Source organism: Canis lupus, chromosome 6 (assembly GCF_003254725.2).
Source record: "Canis lupus dingo isolate Sandy chromosome 6, ASM325472v2, whole genome shotgun sequence".
Taxonomy (NCBI): domain Eukaryota; kingdom Metazoa; phylum Chordata; class Mammalia; order Carnivora; family Canidae; genus Canis; species Canis lupus.
In genome coordinates, this window is record NC_064248.1 from 2,865,001 (window position 1) to 2,887,966 (window position 22,966).

General features: G+C 41.8%; 1 protein-coding gene and 1 long non-coding RNA gene across 2 annotated transcripts in view; one reads left to right on the forward strand and one right to left on the reverse strand.

Annotated features, from left to right (window-relative positions):
* AUTS2 (activator of transcription and developmental regulator AUTS2) overlaps positions 1–22,966 on the reverse strand; it is a 1,134,993-nt gene that overhangs the window by 352,103 nt on the left and 759,924 nt on the right.
* LOC112646109 (uncharacterized) lies at positions 8,209–11,646 on the forward strand. The gene is made up of 3 exons (XR_007411090.1): positions 8,209–9,217; positions 9,789–10,750; positions 11,145–11,646. It is a non-coding gene; the product is annotated as an uncharacterized LOC112646109 (long non-coding RNA).

Here is a 22,966-nt window from a genome sequence, read left to right on the forward strand (position 1 = left end):
CTTTTTCCTGACATTTCATTCCAGAGACCTGTCAGATGAAGACAGACTTCATATGTCTGACACCCAGTTTGTGACCAAGCTACACATGCCTGCCTCCCCCTCTTCAGGGACATGGAGTTGCCTGGAAACACATGCCCAGATTGCTCACGGGAACATTCCAATCCTGTCAGGCCTACTGCTGATTATCCCTCATAGGATGAGGTCACTGATTGTATGTGCATCTCTACACAGGTTTCACTGGTGCTTTGATTACAATGTCTCCCCTTACTGGGTCTTGGGAAAAGCATCACAAGTGGTTCACAGCTTCTGGAATCCCTGCTGTACACAACGGTCCATTGAACTCAGTTTTAGGGCATGATGGGGATAGGGAAGGTAACATGCTAGCAGAATGCAAGCTGGGAGCTGTCTCTGTTAACTGCTTATGCTATTTTAGGCAATCTTTACTTTAACCCTACAAAGTAAATAATATTATTCTTTTATTAATAAACAAGGAAAAATTTTTAGGAATGTTACTTAGTTCCTTCAGATTCAAATCTAGGAGAATATGATAGAAGGTTCTGTGTTCTTTGCACTTGAAAAGCACTATAGGGCAGCCCTGGTGGCACAGCGGTTTAGCGCTGCCTGCAGCCCAGGGTGTGATCCTGGAGACCCGGGATAGAGTCCCACATCGGGCTTCCTGCATGGAGCCTGCTTCTCCCTCTGCCTGTGTCTCTGCCTCTCTCTCACTCTCTCTGAATGAATAAATAAATAAATCTTAAAAAAAACAAACAAAGAAAGGCACTATATAAGGGCATCCCTGGGTGGCTCAGCAGTTAGACACCTGCCTTTGGCCCAGGCCGTGATCCTGGAGTCCCCTGCAGGGAGCCTGCTTCTCCCTCTGCCTATGTCTTTGCCTCTGCCTCTCTTTCTCTCTCTCTCTGTGTGTGTGTGTGTCTCTCATGAATAAATAAATAAAATCTTAAAAAAAAGAAAAGCACTATATAAGAAAAATGTGTCTAAAAATATTGTAAACAATGAACAATTATATATATACCAACTAATTAGACAACCTAGAAGAAAGGGAAAAATTTCTATAAACCTACAAATTACCAAGACTGACTCACGAAGGGACAGAAACCCTGAAAAGACTAATATAGAGCCAGGAACTTGAATCAGTAGCCAAAGAGCTCCCAACAAGTAAAAGCCTGGGGCCATATGACTTTGCTAGTGAGTCCTACCAAATATTTAAAGAGGAATTAGTATCAATCCTTTTCAAACTCTGCCAAAAACTTGAAAACTCATTTTAAGAGGCAGGTATTACCCAGACATCAAATCCTCACAAAGACATTTGAAGAAAAGAATAGTATGGATCAAAAAAAAAAAAAAAAAAAAAAAAAAAGAATAGTATGGATCAATATCCTTGATGAACATGGATGCAAAAATCCTCAACAAAATACTTAAATCAAATTCAATGGCACATTTAATGGATCATACAACATGATCAAGTGGGATTTATCTCTGGGATGCAAGGATAGTTCGATATAGGCAGATTAATAAATGTGACATATCACAGTAATAGAATGAAAGATAAAAATCATGTGATCTTTTCAATGGATGCAGAAAAACACTGAACAAAATTCAATACCCTTTCATGAAAAAAACTCTCAATACATTAGGTATAGAAGGAATGTATTTCAACATAATAAAGTCCATCTATGACAAGTCCCCAGTTAACAACATACTCAGTGTGAAAAGTTAAAATCTCTCCTCTAAGATTGAGAATAAGACAAGGATGCCCACCTCTTACCTCTCCTATTCAGCACAGTACTGAAAGGCCTAAACAGAGCAATAAGGCAATGAAAAAAAAAAAAAAACTGCATCTAAAAGAAAAAGGAAAAAGTAAAAAAAAAAAAAGAAAAGAAAAAAAATTTTCTCTGCAGATGACATGATTTTATTTAGAGAAAATTGTAAAGATTCCACCAAATAACTGAACAAATAATGGATTTGGTAAAGTTGAAGGATTAAAAAAAATCAACATACAAAAATCAGTTGCATTTCTGTATAGAAATGAACTAACTGAAAGAGAAATTAAGAAAGCAATATGACTTACAACAGCATTAAAACAACGAAATACTTAGAAAAAATCAAAAGACCTGTATACTAAAAACTATATGATATTGATAAAAAAAATTGAAGAAGTCACAAATAAATGGAAAGATATTACATGTTCTCAGATTGGAAGAATAAATACCATGAAATGGTTATATGTAAAGAATACAACTTGATGATTTGATAAACAAATGCATTGTGGAATGATTGTCAAAATTATTAATATATCCACTGCCTAACTCAAAGCAATTATAGATTCAATGCAATGTTCATCAAAATTCCAATGGCATTTTTCACTGAAATAGAAAAAGCAATCCTAAAACTTGAATGGAATCATGAGAGACACTAAAGTCATCTTAAGTAAGAACATGGAAGCATCACACTTCCTGATTTCAAACTATTTTACATAACTACAGTAATCAAAATAGTATCAGTGGAACAGAATAGAGTCCAGAAATATACCCACTCATATATAGTCAACTAATTTTTGACATGCATGTCAAGAACACACAATGGAGAAAGGTTAGTCACTTCAATAACTGATGCTGGGAAAGCCGAGATATCCATATATAAAAGAAAGAACCTGGGCCCCTGTATTACCACTAACAAAAATTAACTTAAAATTGATTAAGCTCTTAAATATAAGATCTGAAACTGTAAAACTTCTAGAAGGAAACATAAAGAAAAAGCTTGACATTGGTCTTTTCAGTGATTTCTTACATAAGACACCAAAGCAAAGACAACAAAAGCTAAAATAAATGAGGCTGTATCAATCTAAAAACACTTCTGTACAGCAAAGAAAATAATAAATTTAAAACAGAACCTAAAGAATGAGAGAAAATGTTTGCAAACCATATCTGATTAGGCATTAATATCCAAAATATCTAAAGAACTCACACAACTCAATAGTAAAAAAAGCGAATAATCTGATTACAAAATGGGAAAAGGACTTGAACAGACATATAGGACAACGTACAAATGGCCAACAGGTACATAAAAAGTTGCTTAACATCACTAATCATCAGAGGAATGCAAATCAAAACCACAATATGATATCACTTCATAGCTGTTAGGATGTGTATCAATAAAAAACAAGAGATAAACACTGTCAAGAATGTGGAGAGAAGGGAACCCTTATAAACTGTTGGTGGAAATGTGAGCTGGTACAGCCATTATGGAAAACAGTATGGAGGTTTCTCAAAAAATTATAAAATAGAACTAACATAATCCAGCTATCCTACTTCTGGGTATATAATTGAAGGAAATAAAATCCGTATCTCAAGGAGGTATCTCCACTGTCACAGTCATTTCAGCATTACTCACAGTAGCCAAGATATGGAAACAACCTAAATGTCCTTGACAGAAAATTGGATAAAGAAATTGTGATTGATATATATATAGTAACCCCATATATACATATGGGAATACTATTCAGCTATAAAAAAGAAGGAAATCCTGTCACTTGTGACAACATGGATGAATCTGGGGGGCATTATACTAAGTGAAATAAGCCAGACACAGAGAGACAAATACTATATGGTATTACTGATATATGGAATATAAAAGGAAAAAAAAAAGCCAATTTCATTGAAGCAGAGAATAGAATGGTGGCTGCCAGGCATTGGGGGAGGTGGAAACAGGAAGATGTAGGTCAGGTCAAAGGGCACAAACTTTTCAGCTGGAAGAATAGGTTTTGAGAACTTTAATGCAAGGCATGGGGACCATCGTTAATAATATGGTATCATGAGCTCAGAAGCTGCTGAGGGTAGATCTTAAACATTCTTACCACACACACATACACACACTAAGAGTGAACTATGTCAGGCAATGGATATATTAATAATTTTGACAATCATTCCACAATGCATTTGTTTATCAAATCATCAAGTTGTATTCTTTACATATAACCAGACCTGTCAATTATTCATTAATAAAGTTGGGGGAGAATTAACTAATCTTAAAAAACTGTACATAGGTGACTCTATAAAGGAATGAAGGAGAGGCATGGAGAAAACACTGTAGGTTCCTACCCAAGACAACCTTTACTCTTGCATCATCTCTCATGATTACCACACCTTCCTCACCAAAGCACATTAGGTTTCCTGCCGTCAACCCAGGATCTTCATAAAAATGGAAAGGAAGAAACAGTGATACACTTTTGTTGTCTTCTCTGACTCCCAACTTGTTTCCATGTAGCTGATGGCTCCCCAGGACTTTTTCACCAAGGTCAGCTTACAGGCTGGGTTGCCCCAGAGCCATCTGTGGCTCTGATGTAGACCTCGTTTCTTTCTTTGCTTCAGCAAACATTTACCACATAACTCCTCTGTTTTAGGATGGAGAAATGAATAAGACACAGGTACTACTTACCTAGTTAGGATACTTTATACTCTATGTGGGTCAGATAGTCAGCTTCTGACATCTGGAATATTCACAATTATATAAATGTGCAAGGTTGTTTGAAGATGAGCAAAGATTTGATCTTCACATGTGCTAGAACCTCTGCTGGGAATAGGACTCCCTGGACACGTTGGTTTATGAAAGCTGAGGAGCCTGCAGGTGAGATTATCCTGCCCTCCTCTTAACTACCCAGGACTGGCAGCGGTGCCAGAGGGGGCTGGGCTATGGCCTGGACATGTTATGTTATTTTTAATAGTTATCCACAAAGTTGTACCTACATGGTAATCAAGATGCAAAGGAAACATTTAGTGAGCTGTCATAATGATTTCAAATACCCACTAACAGCATGAAAATACAGTAAGAGACTCACTTTATAATGGGCCCAATTTTTTTTTTTTGAAAGTAGGCTCCACTCCCAATATGGGCCTTGGACTCATCACCCTGAGATCAAGAGTCACCTGTTCTTTTTTTTTTTTTTTTTTTTTTTGGTTGGGAGTCACCTGTTCTAATAGCTTAAGCCACCCAGGCACCCCACAATGCTCCCATTTTGGTAGAATCATGTCTACCAAAGCTTTTCGTCTTGTTAACCAGGTTCATTATTCAGAATAGGTTATTCCACATATGCATGAATCATCTTAGATTCCCTGTTCACAAAGATCCTTGAAAAGGATTTACTTACTAATAACTAAAGAATTTGAGTCCTATAGTTAACTTACTCTCATGTTATTAATGTAGGCATCCTTTACCTTCCCTAACTGAATTGTTCTGAAGCTAAATATAAGAACATAAGACTATAAAAACTTCTGCACTTGTCTACTTCCAGACAAGGGAGTATTCTACAAGGAAGTAGACAAGATGAGTATGGTAGGGTTACTTACCAAAGGATAGTTTTCAAAAGGCCCAATGGTTATATCATCAAAGTAATGAGATTAATCTTGTTCATCAATAATCCTCAGCAGTGCCGGCTGTTTTGTACCATTTCCCAATGTCACCCTTACTGATGCCTCAGTTTAGTGCTTGCCATGTTGTTTGTAGTTGTCTGTTCATATAATCTATACTCTCTGTGTATGGACTGTGAGCACAAACTAGATGCCAATAACTGTTATTGACTGAGCATTGACTGGTGTCAACTACTGATAGGAAAATATTTCTAACTCTAATTACATTTACTAGCTACAGTATTTTTGGTATAACGAGTTTTATAGGTTATGTGTTGTACTGAAAATTCTCTTATTAGTATGAAGTATTCTTCAGTGTGCCCATGCAAATTTCCACATTCTAGTATTATAGGACTTGCAGTGTGTATTCATCCAGGCTGTGTCCTTTTACTATAGCATTTGTATGGACACTGTCCTTTTGCCATATTCTAGGTGCTTGCTTCCAGATTAAAATCCATAGTTGGTAGTAATCCCTTCTGTGGATCATTTCAGTTACCTTTCTTGAGACTTGCTCCAATAGGATTTTCTTGAGATTTAACAGGTGAGTTGTGTATCTGTAATGTGCTAAAAATAGTAAAGGTTGGTCTGATACTATTAATTTTTAGAGGCCAACTGTCTATCAGTATTATTTAACAGAACCCCATTTTGTTCAGGGTAGTGATATATGTAATAAAAAAGAATTTATTTCCTTTAGATGTAGAAGTGATCATTTGATATGATTCTGGCCAAAGATGCCATCATTGGAAGTCTCTGGAGAGAGTGTCCCTTCCTGAATAAAAAGGCAAAGTCTCCTAAGAGAGAGCTTTTGTTCTTCCCCGATTCAGGATATGAGAGCTGAAGCTGCAACAGTCATCTTATGACTATGAGGCAACATATACAAAGATCACCTTCTGCACAGGGTGGGCAGAAAAGCAGGAACATGGTGGGTGCCAAGTGGCCTCACTGAGCTGCGACCTCAGACCCCTCTTTACAAGAGACAGATCAACCACTGCACTGTTGTTTTTGGCCAAAAGTAAACCCAATTAATACCAGACAATGGGAAAAAAATTAGATACACATAAAAACCAATTCTAAGGTTCCCTGAAATACACTTGAAAGAGTAAAGGGCAAAAGGTGAAACACATTCACCCACTTCGAGCCAAGAGGAAAAGAAATGCTTCACAACACTTCTGACATCTTGAAGTAGATCAGGACATTCAGCTTTCCCCAATGCACACTGGAGGAGTGCATGAGTCAGAGAGATCTCTGAGTGGCTTGCACTGGAGTTTGATTTTCCAGTTGGGATCAGCCACTGAATTTCCTTTAAGATTAAATGGATAGTTTATGAAAAGTATACCGAATGAAAGGTCTACTAAAGGTCCTAAACCCCCTTCCCAACCACTACAACACACCAGTCAATATTTCCACTAGTATAATGTGTGAAAAATAACACATGTCCCTGCTTTAGAAATTTTTATACAACTTACTAGTTCAGAATCAAAGGCTGAGGCTGTTCTGATTTAATAGTTGTGGTTTTCCTAAATTAGACTTTACTCTCTCCCATTAAATGCTGATTGGGACAAAATGGCTCTCCATACAAGCAATGACTGCTTCCCCAAAGCAGCATGGACAACCTACATGCCTTGTGGAAGACACTGTGGAAATCAGCATATGGTGTGTGTGCATGCTTCCACATTTGTACAAGCCCACAAGCACATATACCACAGATAAATCTTGGGGATTTTTGTGCATACAAAAGTCCACAAACTGACAAATCCTTCTCCACAGTGATAATGTATGTTCTTATCCATGCTCATACATGTACTGAGCAGGTGTATGTCATTTGCATACCTATGAGTTATTGTACACATATACATACACATACACCAAGTGATAACAGACAAGGACTTGTGTCAAGTACACACAATACTCCTGACTTGTATGTGTGCATATCAACAACCTTATGTATACCAAGTGACCAGTCTCCTCTAGACTTATAACAAGACTGTACACAGAGAGTGATACACTGTTATTTTTTTTAGATTTTATTTATTTATTCATGAGAGAGACACAGACACAGAGAGGCAGAGACACAGGCAGAGGGAGAAGCAGGCTCCACGCAGGGAGCCTGATGTGGGACTCGATCCCAGGACTCCAGGATCACGCCCTGGGCCAAAGGCAGGTGCTAAACCGCTGTGTCACCCAGGCATCCCAATTCATTGTTATATAATTAGGAATAAGTTTTACCTCTTTTTCAGAGGTGAGAGTATTCATGCAGATACACACACATGGTAAATCCAGACCTCAGACATTTTCCTTGGTACTTTTGCTGCAGTCCAAAGTAGTGCCATAAGGTGATTAGAACATTAGCCAAGCTGAAACCTTCAGGCTGTGCACACCACTGTTTTCAAATCTGTTCTTTCATGTGATGTGCCAGTTGAGATTACTTCTACAACATGGTCAGAACCAACCCGGGTGGATTTATAGACTCGCATTGGTATTGGCATATTTCTGAGAATCATCAAGAGACGGCAGATAATTCTCTTTAGGTTGCAGGAATTGCTAATTCTTATGCTTCTGAGGGTGTATGTCTAAATAGGAAGGCTGCAGAGCACGAAGCACAGCTGATGTAACCAGCACGGTGTGCAGAGGAGGCTCACAGCAAGGTGCGCAGAAGAGGTTCCCACCTCAGTAGTCTATGGCTCCTAGCTAGCTTCTCTCCCTGTTTCCTAGGTGTAATAATAGCTGACTATTTTCACTCATTATGACATGCAGGAAGCCTCCTGCTGACTGGGGAGAGGGGCAAGTCATGTAGAACTATATGCTGTCAGCAAAACTGTGGTGATTATTGGTGATTGCACCCCAAGCACCCAGAACGCACTGGGCACTGTAAGCACCAGAGGGACAACAGCTTCCATTTTCAAGGGGTTAAGTGGATCTTTTCTGTTGCCTCTGCCTTGATCAGACCTTCCTATCTCCCTCTATTTCTTATTTCTTTTTACTTTTCCCATAGTTTGTCCTGTTACAGGGAGCACAGTCACGGCAAGCACACTGTCGTTGCTGGAAGGCTGTGACAGTGTGGTTTTATTTTTTATCTTTTTAAAGATTTTATTTATTTATTAGAGACGGGGGGAGAGAGAGACAGAGAGAGAGGCAGAGACACAGGCAGAGGGAGAAGCAGGCTTCATGCAGGGAGCCCAACGTGGGATTCAATCCTGGGTCTCCAGGATCACACCCTGGGCTGAAGGAGGCGCTAAATCGCTGAGGCACCAGGGCTGCCCGAACAGCGTGGTTTTAATAACCATACTTGCCTCTTCATCCTGTGGTTCTCAAGGAGCACCCCCACCCCCATGGGTCACAGCTCACAGCTGCCAGTATGATCACCACCCTACCTGCCCTTTCCTTCCCAATGCTGTGAATTTGAAAGGCGGGGGTGGGGTGGGGGAATGGGGTCCTACTTAAGTGGTATTTTGTTTTCCAGCCTCTGCACTCTTTATTTGGAAAAATTTTCACCTTTGTAGGAAAAAAAAAATCCTCCGAATACCACTAAGCAATCGCATATTCAAACATCTGGCATGCACGCACATATGCAACACAGCTTTAGAATTTCAGTGGAGTGTGTGGCTTTTATTTGGGGGTGATGCTGAGATCTTTATTCTGCGAGCACCCATTATCCTCTACCTGTCCTAATTATGCTATTTGTAAAAAGAACCAGCAAGAATGATGGGTTCTACTGGCCAGCAAGTAGGAGGAAATGAATCATAGCAAAGACAGCTACAAAAACAAAAACAAAACAAACCTGTGAGAAAGCACAGGTGGGTAGCACTGGTTCTTCCACACTGTATTTGGTTTAAGGGGGGTGAGGAAGAGGTACTGACTTTCTGATTACTACTCAAAAATCCTCAAATCCTGACAAAATTCCGACTACATTTGCTGCCAAACCTACTTGTGTCTTACGTTATTACCTCCTCGTGGAGTCTGGCTCACAACGTCAGCTTTGCTCTGCATAAAGCTGTTAGGAGCTATAAGTTAGGAGCTATAACTGCGTTTAATCAGTGCCTGGATTTTCCATAACTTACTGATATTTGGCCAGCTCAATTTTTGGCATATGCAGAAAGTCCGTGATGTCCATAAGGAGAATGACAACTTAACAAATCAGTAGCTTTTGGGTACTTATGGAAAGGTTGAGAACAAGCCAGCTGCTTCCTCTATTGGAGGTGATGCATGGTTAATTTATTTATTTTAGCATACAGTACACAGATGCGGCTGGGTTGTTAATTTTGCTTTGCTACCAAGAGTTACAAGGTATCAGCTATCGGCTGATTTATTTGAAATCCTCCCCGGAACGCATCAGAATCTTAATTGTTTCCTGAATTTCTGCAACAGAAGAAGAATTGATGTCACTGGAAAATGCCCTGGGTCCCTGCTGACTGCAACTAACTCCCGGTGACTGATTTCCAATGGATACAGATGAGGCCTGAGAGGCGGTGCACACAGATACACCCACGTGAGCCCAGCAGCCCAGCAATGACTAACAGAGATGAGGGGAGAGACCAAACATTTCTTTCCAACAACTCATCAAGTACACTGTTCTTCTCAACAGATGTAGCCGTCGGGGCCCAACATAGATGCTGGCAGAAACAGATGGTGCCGCAGGGCAGCTCTCTGTTCTCCACTCCCCGGGTTGGACTCTGCAAGATGGGGAAAGGGCTTGTGTGTGCGGTGTGCATGGGGGTGGGAAAGGGCTGTATTTCCAGCAGCAGGTAAAATCCATTTGTCACACCAGCTCCAACCGGGTTTTCAGCACAGAAGTTAATATCTGAAACCAATGAGGCATTCTGTCCCACCGCTGCAGGGAAGCAGGAGGAAGCCTCTTTCTAACTGTGTCCTCTGTGAGAAGGGAGGGACAGAAGAAAGGAAGGGGGTGGTGGGTCAGAGAGGCAGAGTGAGGCTTGGCAAAGAAGGAGGCAGATGAAAACACAGGCTAGGCTTGCAGGGGCTTGAAAGGCCAGCCTCTGCCTTTTAATAGTTCTTTAAACAAGATGGCAGGCAGGGCCGGGGGAAGGGAAAACATGAGAACAGTGTGTTTCCTTAAATACCTCCGGGGGGAAGGACTGCCACTGCCACCAGGCCACTGTGGCCACCACCACCATCGCCACTCAGATCATCGACTACCCCCCCCCCCCAAAAAAAAAACTCCAGGAGGAAAACAAGTGTTTTCTTTTTCTGTTCTCAACAGAGTCTCAGCATTCCCATAAAAGCAGCCTCTGCATATTCACTCAGTCTGAAATATGAATACACACAACAGCAATAAATTTCCATTGCCTCCGACTCTGAACACTGCCAAGGTATGTGGTACAGAGAGGATTTTTATGAGCAGGCCTTCAGCTGCCAGGATCCTACCTTCATAAAGAAGAGATTTTAGTCCATTCTATCTATTTATTTTGTGTAGAGGAATCAAGGGCAATAAACCATGAAGAAATTCACTCTACCTTATTCCATTTCACACTTTTGTCAACCACGCTTTATCGAGTATCTGAATGAATTTTTAATATCATGCCACAAAATGCTTTGGTCTTCTATCATATGCTGGGACTCTATCAATCTGATAACACTTGGGAGTTCTGAGAGATACTCAGCACTGAAGGAAACAGCTTTAAAGTTTAGTCATTCTGATGGAATGTAAAAGCTTATATCAGTGACAGGTTGACAGAAAAAGCTGTTTTCCTTTCCATTTCACAGACTTCCACGTATGAACGCCATGAAACATGTCAGGACTTTCTCGGAGTCTATGAAGACAGAGATGGCATCTGCTCCCAGTGGGAAGCCCTTCTAACCAGTAATACTATAAAATTTCATGATTCTGAATTCTGACTGACATTCAAAAGGGCAGGGAGGAGGTGTTTACTATATTTTATAGAACAACATCAATTGCTTGTCTTAGCACATAAATACTGTTTTATGGTATACAATGCCACCTCAAGCATCTTTCCTCTCTCTCTTACTCTCTTATAAAAAAAAAAATTGCAATCTGTGTTAACCAAAGAGGTTTCTAATTTCCTGCTGTGGGTAGCAGGGAGCTTGTATTTGCATTTTCCCTGAAATATATACATTTCTTGACTCCTTTAGGAAGTTGTGCACAAAAAGAGAGTAGACTTCTGTTGGTTCCGAGCACGATTTATAGATGTGACACCACTACAGCAGGACACAGTGCACATGTTCTCACAACACTGCCCCCCTCCCCCAATCCCTCCTGGATTTGTCTACAAGCAGCAGTTACAGGAAGCACTCACAAAACTCAGCTCAGTAGTTTTGGTTATGGTGGTATTTTTCTTTTTCCTCTTGTATTATTATCTTAGGTAGAGAAGACGATAAACCATGTTGTCTTGCACTATAACAACGAAAAGCGGAGAGCACACAACTGTTCGTGAAAATGCTAAAGGCTCCTAGGGCCTCCCATTTCCTCTGCTTATCATCAGAGCCCCATAATGAGAGACCTCCAGACTAAAAGGCAGTAGGAACTATAGGCAAGTCATTTCAAGGGTTCAGAGAAACCCTACTCTCTATAACCCGAAGGACACACTGACACACTTAAAAAAACAATGCTGGAAGTAGTGCCTGATTTGAAAAGGCAACCGAACATCCTTCTGAGTCCACTAATTATCCTTGAACATTCCTCCTTCTCCAATGGAGGAGTCACAGTAAGACTAAAGAGCTTTCAGAACAAAAAGAACTGAGTTGTTCCTAGGAAAATGTGAGCACTTCATCACCTGGAAGTTGGAGAGATATGGGAAGATTCAAGACCGGATAAAGGACAAGTCTGGAAATGTAGGAAACTAGAATGCAAGCCAACAGTCTCTACTGATGGTGCACTGTGAGGAAGAAAGAAAAGACAATAAAGAAAGAAGACACAGTTCCCCATGCATTTAAAAACCTTTTTACATATCCCAGCAGGGGCAAAAGAACACCCAAGTGGGCAAAAACTAGTGCTTGGGAATGAAAGAAAATCATATATTCAAATGTCTATGGCCCTTCTAAGTTCATTCCTGGAGAAATAGAGAATTAAACTCAGGCTGTTATCTCCTCTTTAGATAGGACTCCAATGGCTTACAGTCACCCCTACAAAAGGATGAGGGTAGAGTGACAAATGCAGGCTTTTATACTTGGGGCATAGAAGGTGTCTAACACAGGTCAAGATACAGGCTGAGATATGGAGAGCCAGAGAGAGAGAGAGAGAGAGAGAGAGAGAGAGATTGAGATGTATGGAGATTAAGGAGAGAGAGGGTAAGTAGAAGACATGCAAATTTCCTTTTTCTTAAAAAATACTGCGACTGCTATCCATGTCACTAAGACTTCTGGACTCATTCCTGCTTCTAGTGTTTGAACCTGGGTGTGAAGATTTTCAAGCTTTCCCAAGCAGTTCTTTAAGAGTCGGGCCAGTAATCTGACATCTTTGATCTCCTTCCAAAACCTCTTTCTAAACACCAAGGTTGAACCAAGAGGACTGCGGTATCTATAGACTTAAGAGGAACCAAACCATCCGGCACATACACAAAGCTATAATGAATTTTGTATCAAAACATTCTGCCAAGCCTTCTTTCTTTATTCTTTTGTGGCTCTGCTTAGTTTCTCCAGGAGAGAAGCCCCCACAGGGAGCCCTAGAAATGCCTCCATCTCCCTTCTTCAGTTATTTCTTTTGTTGGGAAAGTGAGAGGTGGAAAACGGATGGGAGACTCTAAACTCCAGAAACAGGGTGTCTTTGGGGCATGTTTACATTTGAGGATGCTCACTGGAAGGCGGATCCTTAGCCACAGCAGGCAGTCAGACAGATGCCAGGCAGACATCCGATGACCTGATGAGAGAAAGGCCCCACTGTTTTCCAGTTTGCTTCAACATGATGTGTCAGGGGATGGCATTTACATTTGTGACATCCTCTGAGAGCAGCGGTGTGGCTTGGGATGGACGGTAGGTGGGGGGGACCCTGGCCAAGTCTCCTGACACAATTCCAAGTCTTAACATGCCTGGTACACTGCATCTCTGCCTGCACTGCAGATGGCAAGAGATTGCAGAGTGCTTTTCTTGGTGCTGTGGAAATCCTCACATCCTGCTATCTTTTATTCATCTGTGATCATACACCCTGCCCAAGGCAATGTTCTGGCAATTCTGCAACTTCTGAGCAAGTGGCTCAATAAAAGTCCACTTGTAAATAAGGGGTTAGGGCACCTTTCCTGAGAAAGCCTAGTGCCCAGACCCACCCAAAAAGTCTCATTGGGCACATAAAACGCCTCAAAGGACAGAATTTATTAACAGTACTATTTCAACTATACATAGGCTCCATTTAACTCTAACGCTTTCATGGGAAAAAAACACTTGAAACCTAAAGGAGGAATCAACGAAAGAAAAGTATTCTCTCTTCAGGTCCATCAGGACAGTGCAAGAGTTTTCTGATGATGACTGGAGAAAAACCCAGTCATTGTTCTAACAGTTACAGATTATGAGGGATCAACTACTTACCAAGGCCCCCAAACTACTCTCAGGAGGTAAATACGATTTTCCTCCTTTTACAATGGAAGTTGAAGCTCGGCAGGTCAAATAAATTGCATACAGTTAAGAAGTGAGAAGAGGACAGCCCAGATCCATCTCTGAGTGACTCTGCAAATGTTGCTCCTTGTACATGCAAGGCTTTCTCCCACTAATTTTACAGCCATCAAAAGAGGGCCATTTATTTATTTATTTATTTATTTATTTATTATTTATTTATTTTAGAGGGCCCTTTAAAAAGTCCTTCTGGAAGAGCGTGCTACAGTCTACACACCAGAACACTAGGTTCAATCTCCTCCCCACTGACCCAGGAGCTGTGTGACTTTGATGCTTCAGCTTCCTTATTCAGAAATGAGATGATTTCCAGGGCTATTCGAAATGAAATAGAAAGTTTTACTTGTGAAGGCCCCTCTTACAGCACACTGCGATACGTCAACCTCAGAGCACCCCCCGAGACAGCTGACCCTACTCTGCTCGTGCAGCTACAGTGACAGCAGAGCCCTGCCAATGTCAGGAGTGGCCAGCCTCTCTGATGACCCCATCGAGGACCGTGACTTCACAGCATCGCAAATAGCATCTCTTCATAATTCTGTACTTCCTGAGTTGATACAAATGTCCTTCCTCTCTACTCTTGTTCAATTTGTTTTCTTTTAGATAAGATGTGCCAATTGCTGGGCACCCTGGAGGTGCCTCTAAAACACAACATCCTATTTTCACAGCGTGAGATCACAAAATACAGGCAGAACGTCTGGAACTTTGAGGGGAGCAAGGACCCCAAAATACTATAATGATTTATAATACCTTATATTTCACTGCTCCAGGCCAAAAATGTGTACAGAAGGGTTAGGAGTTGATGAGAAACTGGGGGTGGGGGAAGCGGTGCGGTGGGAATGGTATAACAGTAAAAACCTGTCAGTCTCTTTGCCTGGTATGTCAGCTCAAAGACACTGTGTTTTGGAAAGGAAATTTTAAAATGTGTGTTTCTTCAGAGGACGCTCAGTCCCCTTTACATGAATGTGTCACACCCCCAAGGGGCCAGAATGATGCTAGGAGGATTCCTGGAGGAGCCAGAGCTCTGGCCTTCTGCTTGCAGGGGGTCTTCCCTGGCCTTTGCGGCACATCTTGGCTTAGCGTTCTTTGAGGTACAGGCAGAGAGCAGACTCTTTGCCTTCTCCAACCAGCCCTTCCCCCAACCTCCAGCTATATGTGACCACCACCTGGAAGCATTTCTCTGGACCCCTTTCCTCTCCTCTCTCCTCTGTCCCCTGGCAGCCTCCATGGTGCAGCATTTCACACTGTCTGTATCCTAGCTTCTGCTCCCCAGGTCCAGGCCCGACTTTCCACACCGACAGAGAGGTGCTCCACATCCTGCTGTGGGTCCCAGCTGTGTCCTTCCAAACCCAGCTCGCCCCTGTCCCTTTCACTCTGGCTCTGCCATTTCTCACAGAGAGATCACCTGGAGGTTTCTTCCCTCAAACTACACACAGTGTGCTTCCCCAAGAGGTACTGATGTGCCCCCACCCTGCCTATGCCTTAGGGGGCTTGTGGGAAGGAGGAAGGTGTGGCCAGGTAAGGACAGAAGAGAGAGCAGGTGTGTGTCATCTGAATATGGTCCCCGAGGCATTCTGTTACCTCTCTCCTCACACCTTGGAGAACTCTTTCTGTAAATCTTGGCATTATCTGTTAAGTCCCATTTCTCTCTCACATTCCTCATCAAATTGGTAACCCAGTCCTTGCTGACTGCCTCTCAAAAATACCTCCGGTATCTGATTCCTCCTTTCCATTCCCACAGCCCCCAACCTCATTATCTCCTGCAGGGACTGTTGTTGCAATTGCTTGCTAGCAGGTCTCTGAACCTCCAGGCTCTCTCGGCTCCAATCCATCTTGCACACTGCTGCCAGATTAACCTTCTAAAGCAGTGGTTTCTAAACTTTGGTGTGCATTAGAATCACCTGGGGAGCTTGTTAAAAATACAGATGCCTCGACCCCAACCTATAGATTAGGATTGAGCAGGTCTGGGCGGGGCCCACAGTATATGTATTTCTTAACAAGCTCCCAGGTGATTCGCATGCAACTGAGGTTTGAGACTCTGGCGCATCTCTCATCAGGGTGTGCCTTTCCGAAAAAAAAAAGGGGGGGATGGGGGTGGGGATTTCAAGGCAGTGGGATTTCCCACTGCCTACCAATCTCCTGCAATCTTCATGATTCTTGACATGGTCATGGACTGGTCTACTTTCCAGCCTCTCCTCCAGCTCCACCTCAGTATGAACCCTATGCTGAATCCTGACTGCTTATATCTTTCCATGTATGCTTCTTACTTATTGTTTCTTGTGCCTTGGATGTTCTGCCCTCCATCAAACACTGTGTCAAGCTGGAGGTGGGGGACATTGTGGGCAGAAGGATCACATGATTGAGTATAATATATCATCCTTGGTAGTGCAAAGCAAACATCTTGGAATGAGGATCAGAGCCACAAAGGACACCTACACTTTGTGACAGTCTTATACATGCTCAATCACATTCTTCAAGATGACCCTAAGAGATACTTACTGACCCAAAGTTGTTTAAGAACACAGAGAGGTATCAAAACCTAGGCTCATCTGAGTCTAAATACAGAGTTCTTTCAACTATATCATATTAGCTGATCCAAGGATTCACCCTTTGTCATGGTTGTTTTTCTGACTATGAAGATGAATCAGTGTTGTGTTCCTCACATGGTAGGTCTTGTGGCCAAAAGCTCATTTTGCCCATTGGATGCTGAAGGTTGGGAGTACTGTTAATGGGAATTAGAGAGAACTCTAGAAGCTCTCTTAATCAACTTCAATTTGGCTTATTCCCTGGAGTAACCAATTCTGTTATCCTCTCGTCTGACTTCCTGAATGCACCATAACACACTAAGTATTTGCCTCTGATTGACTAATCTCTAGTCCACCCGCTAGAGCTGAGCTGCACGCTTAGCGACATTCAGCTGCTATCAGTCCCAACTCTGTCCACCAGTTTTGCGGGGTGTTGCAGTCCAATAGTTTAATTAACGATTATCTGCATTGATAAAACAGGAATATGGAAAGAGAGTTGTTGCCTCTTCAACATGCAAGAAGAGTGTTTGAGAAACACTCACTAAAGGCAGAAGACTTAAAGGTGGACTGCCATTCACTCATCAGTTATGGTGGGCAAGACCAACTGTGAAGGATTGGCAAAGAGGAAACAAGCCCTTAAAGCTAAAAGGTCTCCACACTTCACAAATGTCTCAGGTTCCCTCCTTAACTGAATTAGAGACTAGAGAAGAGGCATTGGGGATGTGAATTATGTAAGAAAGATGGAGCACAACTCCAACAAGCAAGCGAAAGGCCTTGACCATCTACACAGAATGGCCTAAGATTGAAAACCAATATAATTCACCACATCAACAAACTAAAGAATTGTATGATTATCTATGGAAAACCTAAAGTCAACAACATACTTACAGCAAAAGACTGGATGCTTTCAGCCGAAGATCGGGAAATCAGGAACAAGACAGGAATGGCTACTCTCACATTTATTCAACACGGATTCAGAGGCTCTCACAGTGCAATCATCAAGGAAAAGAAACAATGGCATCCAGATTGGAAAGAAAGAGGTAAATTGTGTTTATTTGTAGACATAATAACCATCTTTGTAGAAAAATCAAATGGAATCCATACAACAGCTACTAGAACTAGTAAGTGAATTTAGCCAAACTGCAGAATATGCAATTACATATTACATTGTAATTGTTATATGTAATTGCAGATCAATAAACAAAATAAGTTGTACTAATCAATTATAATAGCAACAATTAGAAACTAAATTGAAATTTAAAAAATTTTATAAATTACAATAGCATTAAAAATATTATCCAGAGATAATTCTGACAAAAGTTGTGAAAGACCTGTTCACTGAAAAATATAAAATATTGCTAAGAGAAAGTAAAGAAATCCTAAATAAATGGAAAAATACTTTGTTCATGGGCTAATACATGCAACCATGTGAATAAATCTCAAAATAAGTATGCAGAATGAGAGAAGACAAAAAAAAAATACATCCCATATGATTACAGTTCTAGAATACTCTAAGCATATAAAGTAATCTGTAGGGACAGAAAAACACATCAGTGGCTGCTTTTGGTGGGGAGAGAGGGGTACGAAGGAGTAGGAGGAAGGGACCACAAAGGGGCACAAGGAAACTTTGGGGTGACATATATGTTCACTATCTTGACTGTACACTGGTGGTGTCATGGGTGGATATATATATCAAAACTTACCAAATTGTATACTTCAAATATGTGCAGTTTACTGCATGTCAGTTACTGCACAATAAAGCTGTTTTTAAAAAAATCAAATGTTGATAGCATTTTCCTTTTTTAGTGACTTCTTTCTTTAAATGGCTTTCTTGATTAACTACATACTTCAAAGGATCAGAGGGCTCCTCCCGCTTGTGTAACTAACATAAGTGGCCCTGAATGTAAACAATCATCATTTAGAGCTAAAACAAACTTCAGAATTATCTAATATGATGTACAGAATTAAAACACTGAGGTTGAGGAGAATTAAGTGGCTTCTGGGTCCAAACAACTGATTGGAGGGCAGAATTAGGGTACACATTCCTGGCTACTCTGATGTCGGAAGACTCCTTGGACCTGTCATCTGTGTACACCTACAAAATTGTCAAACACTGGTGCTTCTGGAAATGTTCCTCAATTACAAAGCTGTTCACTAAAATTCCAATCATGTTAAGCACATGGCAGCTGGCTGTTGGGACCACTTGAAAGCCACAAGCTCATCCATAAGATCAGGGGAACACATCTTAGCATACGCAGCACACTCTGGTCCACAAACATAAGGCTCCATCTATTTCTTACTTTTAGTAGTAGGATGACCTACTAGTGATGATAATGATTCTGTTTAATTCTCAAAATGGGTAGAGAAGCTGGCAAAAAGGAAGGAATAGAGCACAGGCTTTATTGATTTGGGATTGATCTCAGTTTTTAATTTTTTTGCTTAAGATCTAGGTGAGTTTGGGCTAAGATAACCTCTCTGAACCTACTCTTCTCTGTAAAATGAGACAATAATACCTATCTGATATAGGGTTATGGGGGAGGACTAAATGAAAGCACATGTAAAGTGTCCAGTCACTGCCTGCTACATAGTCTGTATGTTCAATCACTGGAAGCTATTATAATGAGGGAAAACAACATGCAGCTTCATAAAGTGATTATCCAGTGATTATCACAACTCCTCTGTCACCCTGCACTGTATCAGACCTATATCTCCACTCTCTTTGCTGTGATCTTTGTCATACCTTCCCCACCACATGGGTCACTCTCCTCTATGCTACAGGACATCACTGCTCTAATGGGCCACAGATACTAGTGGGAGTGTGTCTTATCCCTGAGAACCTTGGAACATGGATTATCTTCCATTCACCTCCTTTCTACCATGATCTAATCCTTCTAAGAATAACAAAAGAGTATACAGGACAATGGTCAGCAAAATTCAAATGACTGACATTGTCTATCAGACCCAGGCATGGTTAGTTTATTTGTGAATAGCCTGGGCATTCGAGTCCGAATACTTGGGTTCAAGTCTTGGCTCCACCAAGATACACAGCCTCTCATTCATCAGTCTCCCTATCTGGGACATGGGCACTGCTTTGAAAGGTTGTTAGAATGACAGGGAACCACGCACAGCCCCTGGCATGCAGGACATTGAAAAGAAGAACTGGTAATTATTATTATCACAAACACTGATTCTATAGAGAAAAACAACAGTGAAGAGGTTTGGTCTTATTTTTCACTATTAATTGACAGCACATGAACATAAATACACATATGTGCACACACATGCATGCCTAGGTAAGGTAAATTCAAGGGAGTAAAAAATAGCCATCCTTTTCAAAACAACTGGTAAAGCCTCCAGGGAGACAGGTATCAGGCAGTAATAGCCAACAAGGCTGTTTGTGAGGCAGCTTTAAAAGAGGTAACTCTTGTGGAAGCCAAAGAGATAGAACAGGTTTCCAACCCTTGCTTTTTCTTTGCCGCAAAGATGTCAAGGTGAATGCAAAAAATGCTTCAAGCTCATGCTTGCCATGAGGTGTCAATGGCTAACCCTTTGTCTGTTTTGATAAAAGACAGCTAGAGCACAAAAAAAGAGGCATAAAGTGAAGAAGAAAAAAGACAAATTGGATGCTCAACAGCTGACTTTCAAAGGAGACAGGTATTCAGAGTGGAAGTGAGGTGGTGGACTCCACGTTACAGAAACCAAATTATTTCGAAGCGGAACATATTAGTTGCATGCTTTGGCACCAGTGATGGGTTAAGAGAAGGAAGCAAAAAAACAGCACACAGAGTCCCTCTTTTATAATCAATTGTCTGTGCTACCCTCTCCATGGGGACAGAGAACAGTATCAGTGAAAAGGTGCTTATGTGACGACCTCCCAGGGATAATGAGGAGCCACTAGAAGGAGTACACACAGGCTCAGAAAACCTGCTCAGAAGCCAGGCTATCTTCTGTGACCCCAGGAAGATCCAGAGAAATATTGTGTTCATGCTTCGGGACCAACCAGCCCGTGAGGCAGATGGGCACGAAGGGCCCTCTGTAAAAGCTGGCACTCTGGTGAGTACTGCTGGCGAACCCAACACCCTCTTATTCTCTTCCAAGCCAGCACACATGCGCTGGGGATCTCCTGAAAACAAGTTCCCAAAGAAGACATATGGTGCTTACTCGCTAAGAAAGACTGCTAACAAGACAAACTGAGAAGGAATGAGGGAAAAAGCTGACTGAGTTTTTCAGTCCCACGTGGAGGTGAGGTTCAGGCTGAAGGACATGCCAGGAGTTGCTGGGCCAACTCATGCCCCAGACAGAGGAGCCCCTGAGCCGAGCCCCAACCAAAGATCCCCTCCCAACTTTGGGCCCACTCCCCTCCAGGCAGGCCGGAAAATCAATACAATCCCTCCTGCCAGGAGTGGTCACTTGCGTCAGGCACCTGGGGCCTCTCTGAGGTCTCATACCCACAAGGGTAAGGAAGCTGGGGGAAACCTCAGCTTATCTTCTTGAGAAACACAGTGCAGGGCTCTCAATTCTCTGGGAATACAGACTGTTTCCTAATCCCACTATGACACAGGAAGCTGCAAACCCCACACTGCTGAGTGTGTTTAGGGGGCAAATGGCTTCTGAAGATTTATGGAAGATGGTGGGATGTCAACACAAGAGCCGTACCAATGGCAAACTGAATCTTATCTTAAGGACCTGCTATAGTTAGCAGGCGGAGGCAGGCGGAGTATGCATCAGTTGGTTTTCAAAATATGTTATTTACAATACGCAGCAGATGTTCTTTGAATTCTAATGTGAAAATACAGGCTTTTTATTTTTTACTGACAGACTAAGAAGTACACTTAATATAATAATCTTGCAAAGTCCAAAGATTACCTCACAGTTTGGAAAATACTATGTTGAGTCATTAGTCCCATTACTCAGTATTTTCAAAACTCACCAGATAAATATGGTACACTGAGACTTCCTGGTAATGACCTTCTATTTTTTGCAAGGAAGAACACAGCAAGGCTTCCCAGAAGCCTCAATTAAATCTGGAAAATGTTTCTAAAATATTCTGAAGCATAACACATGCACACATACTGAAATGTTTCAGGAGAACTTTGCTCATGGATGAGTTTCTGCTGTCACTCATTCTTTAAAAAAAAAAAAACTTGAGTGTCTCCACTGGGTTAGGAAGTGGTTCAGGCAGAGGGAAGACAAAGATGAGCAATAAACAGTTCCTGCCCTCAAGGAGCCTCCTGTCCATCAGAGGAAGAGCCAAGGGAATGGATAAAAAGCTAAGGGGACACACTTTATACCATGGCTCAGAGTTTCACAGTGGGGTACCTGACCATGGAGTCCTGGGTCAGCAAGAATTTCGCAGAGGAAGGTTCACTGGAGAAGCTGGGCAGCTCTCTGTAGAGTACTGCAGGGCTGGGCTGGCTGCTCTTTAGGAGCAGGCCGGGGAGGTAGGAGGGGCGGCTGAGAAGATCTGAGAAGTGGGAAAATAAGTAAGGGAAAGGAACATGGATGGATTCTGGAGTTGAATGAACTCCCTCATGCTTCCCACCTTGGGCAATCTACTGTACCATTTCTTCCCTCAGAGAAAACATGGACAATTCAAGCTTGCTGTGTATACATGTTTAGACATGGGGGGATTTTCTGTGTGAGTTCTGTTGGTGCTTCATCTGTACCTAACAGAGTTGTTCATTCATTCAAAATTATAACCAGCATGCCTGGAGCATCTAAAGCTGCAGAAGGCCCTGGGCTGGTTTCTGGGCACACAGAGCTGCCCTCAATATTCTCGCTGGATGGTGCAGGAAAGAGACAGGCAGACAAATACAAACAATATGGGTGCTGATATAAAGACAGAGGACCCTTTCTAAGTCAATGGTTCTCAGTCTTGGCTGCAAGTTTCAATTACTGGGGAGCTTGTGAGATGGTGTGCTTGGACCCCACTCCCCCCAGATTCTGATTCATGGTCCACGGATATGGGATTTAAAGTCCTCTGAGGTGATTCCAGACAAGGCTAAGGACTAGTGTGCAGAGTATGTAGTCCCTTTATAAGTTGTCATGAGATGATCTTAGAGTTAGTAGTGCAGATAGAGTGGTTCTCGAAACCTTGAGTATACAGGAATCATGTGAAGGCCCAGGCTCCTTAAAGAGGAAGTCTTTGTATGTTTATAAGCATCCCAAGGAGTTCTAAATCACAGGAAAGTTTCAGAGACACGGCCCTGGCAGCCTGGCCACATCATACAGAATATGAATGAAGCAGGTATATGACTTTTTCAGAGATTGGCCAGAGGAGGGAGGAGTTCCCTGAAATCTTTCCAACTTCAATCTTTTCTTTGTGGCCCTAAGGTCCCTCCTCAGGGCAGCAGCAGAATTGTGGCCCATGTGTCCATGTTGGACAGAATGTGTGCACCTTAAAGTTTCTCCTAGTTATGTCCCTTCAACTCTCCTCACTACAAGAAG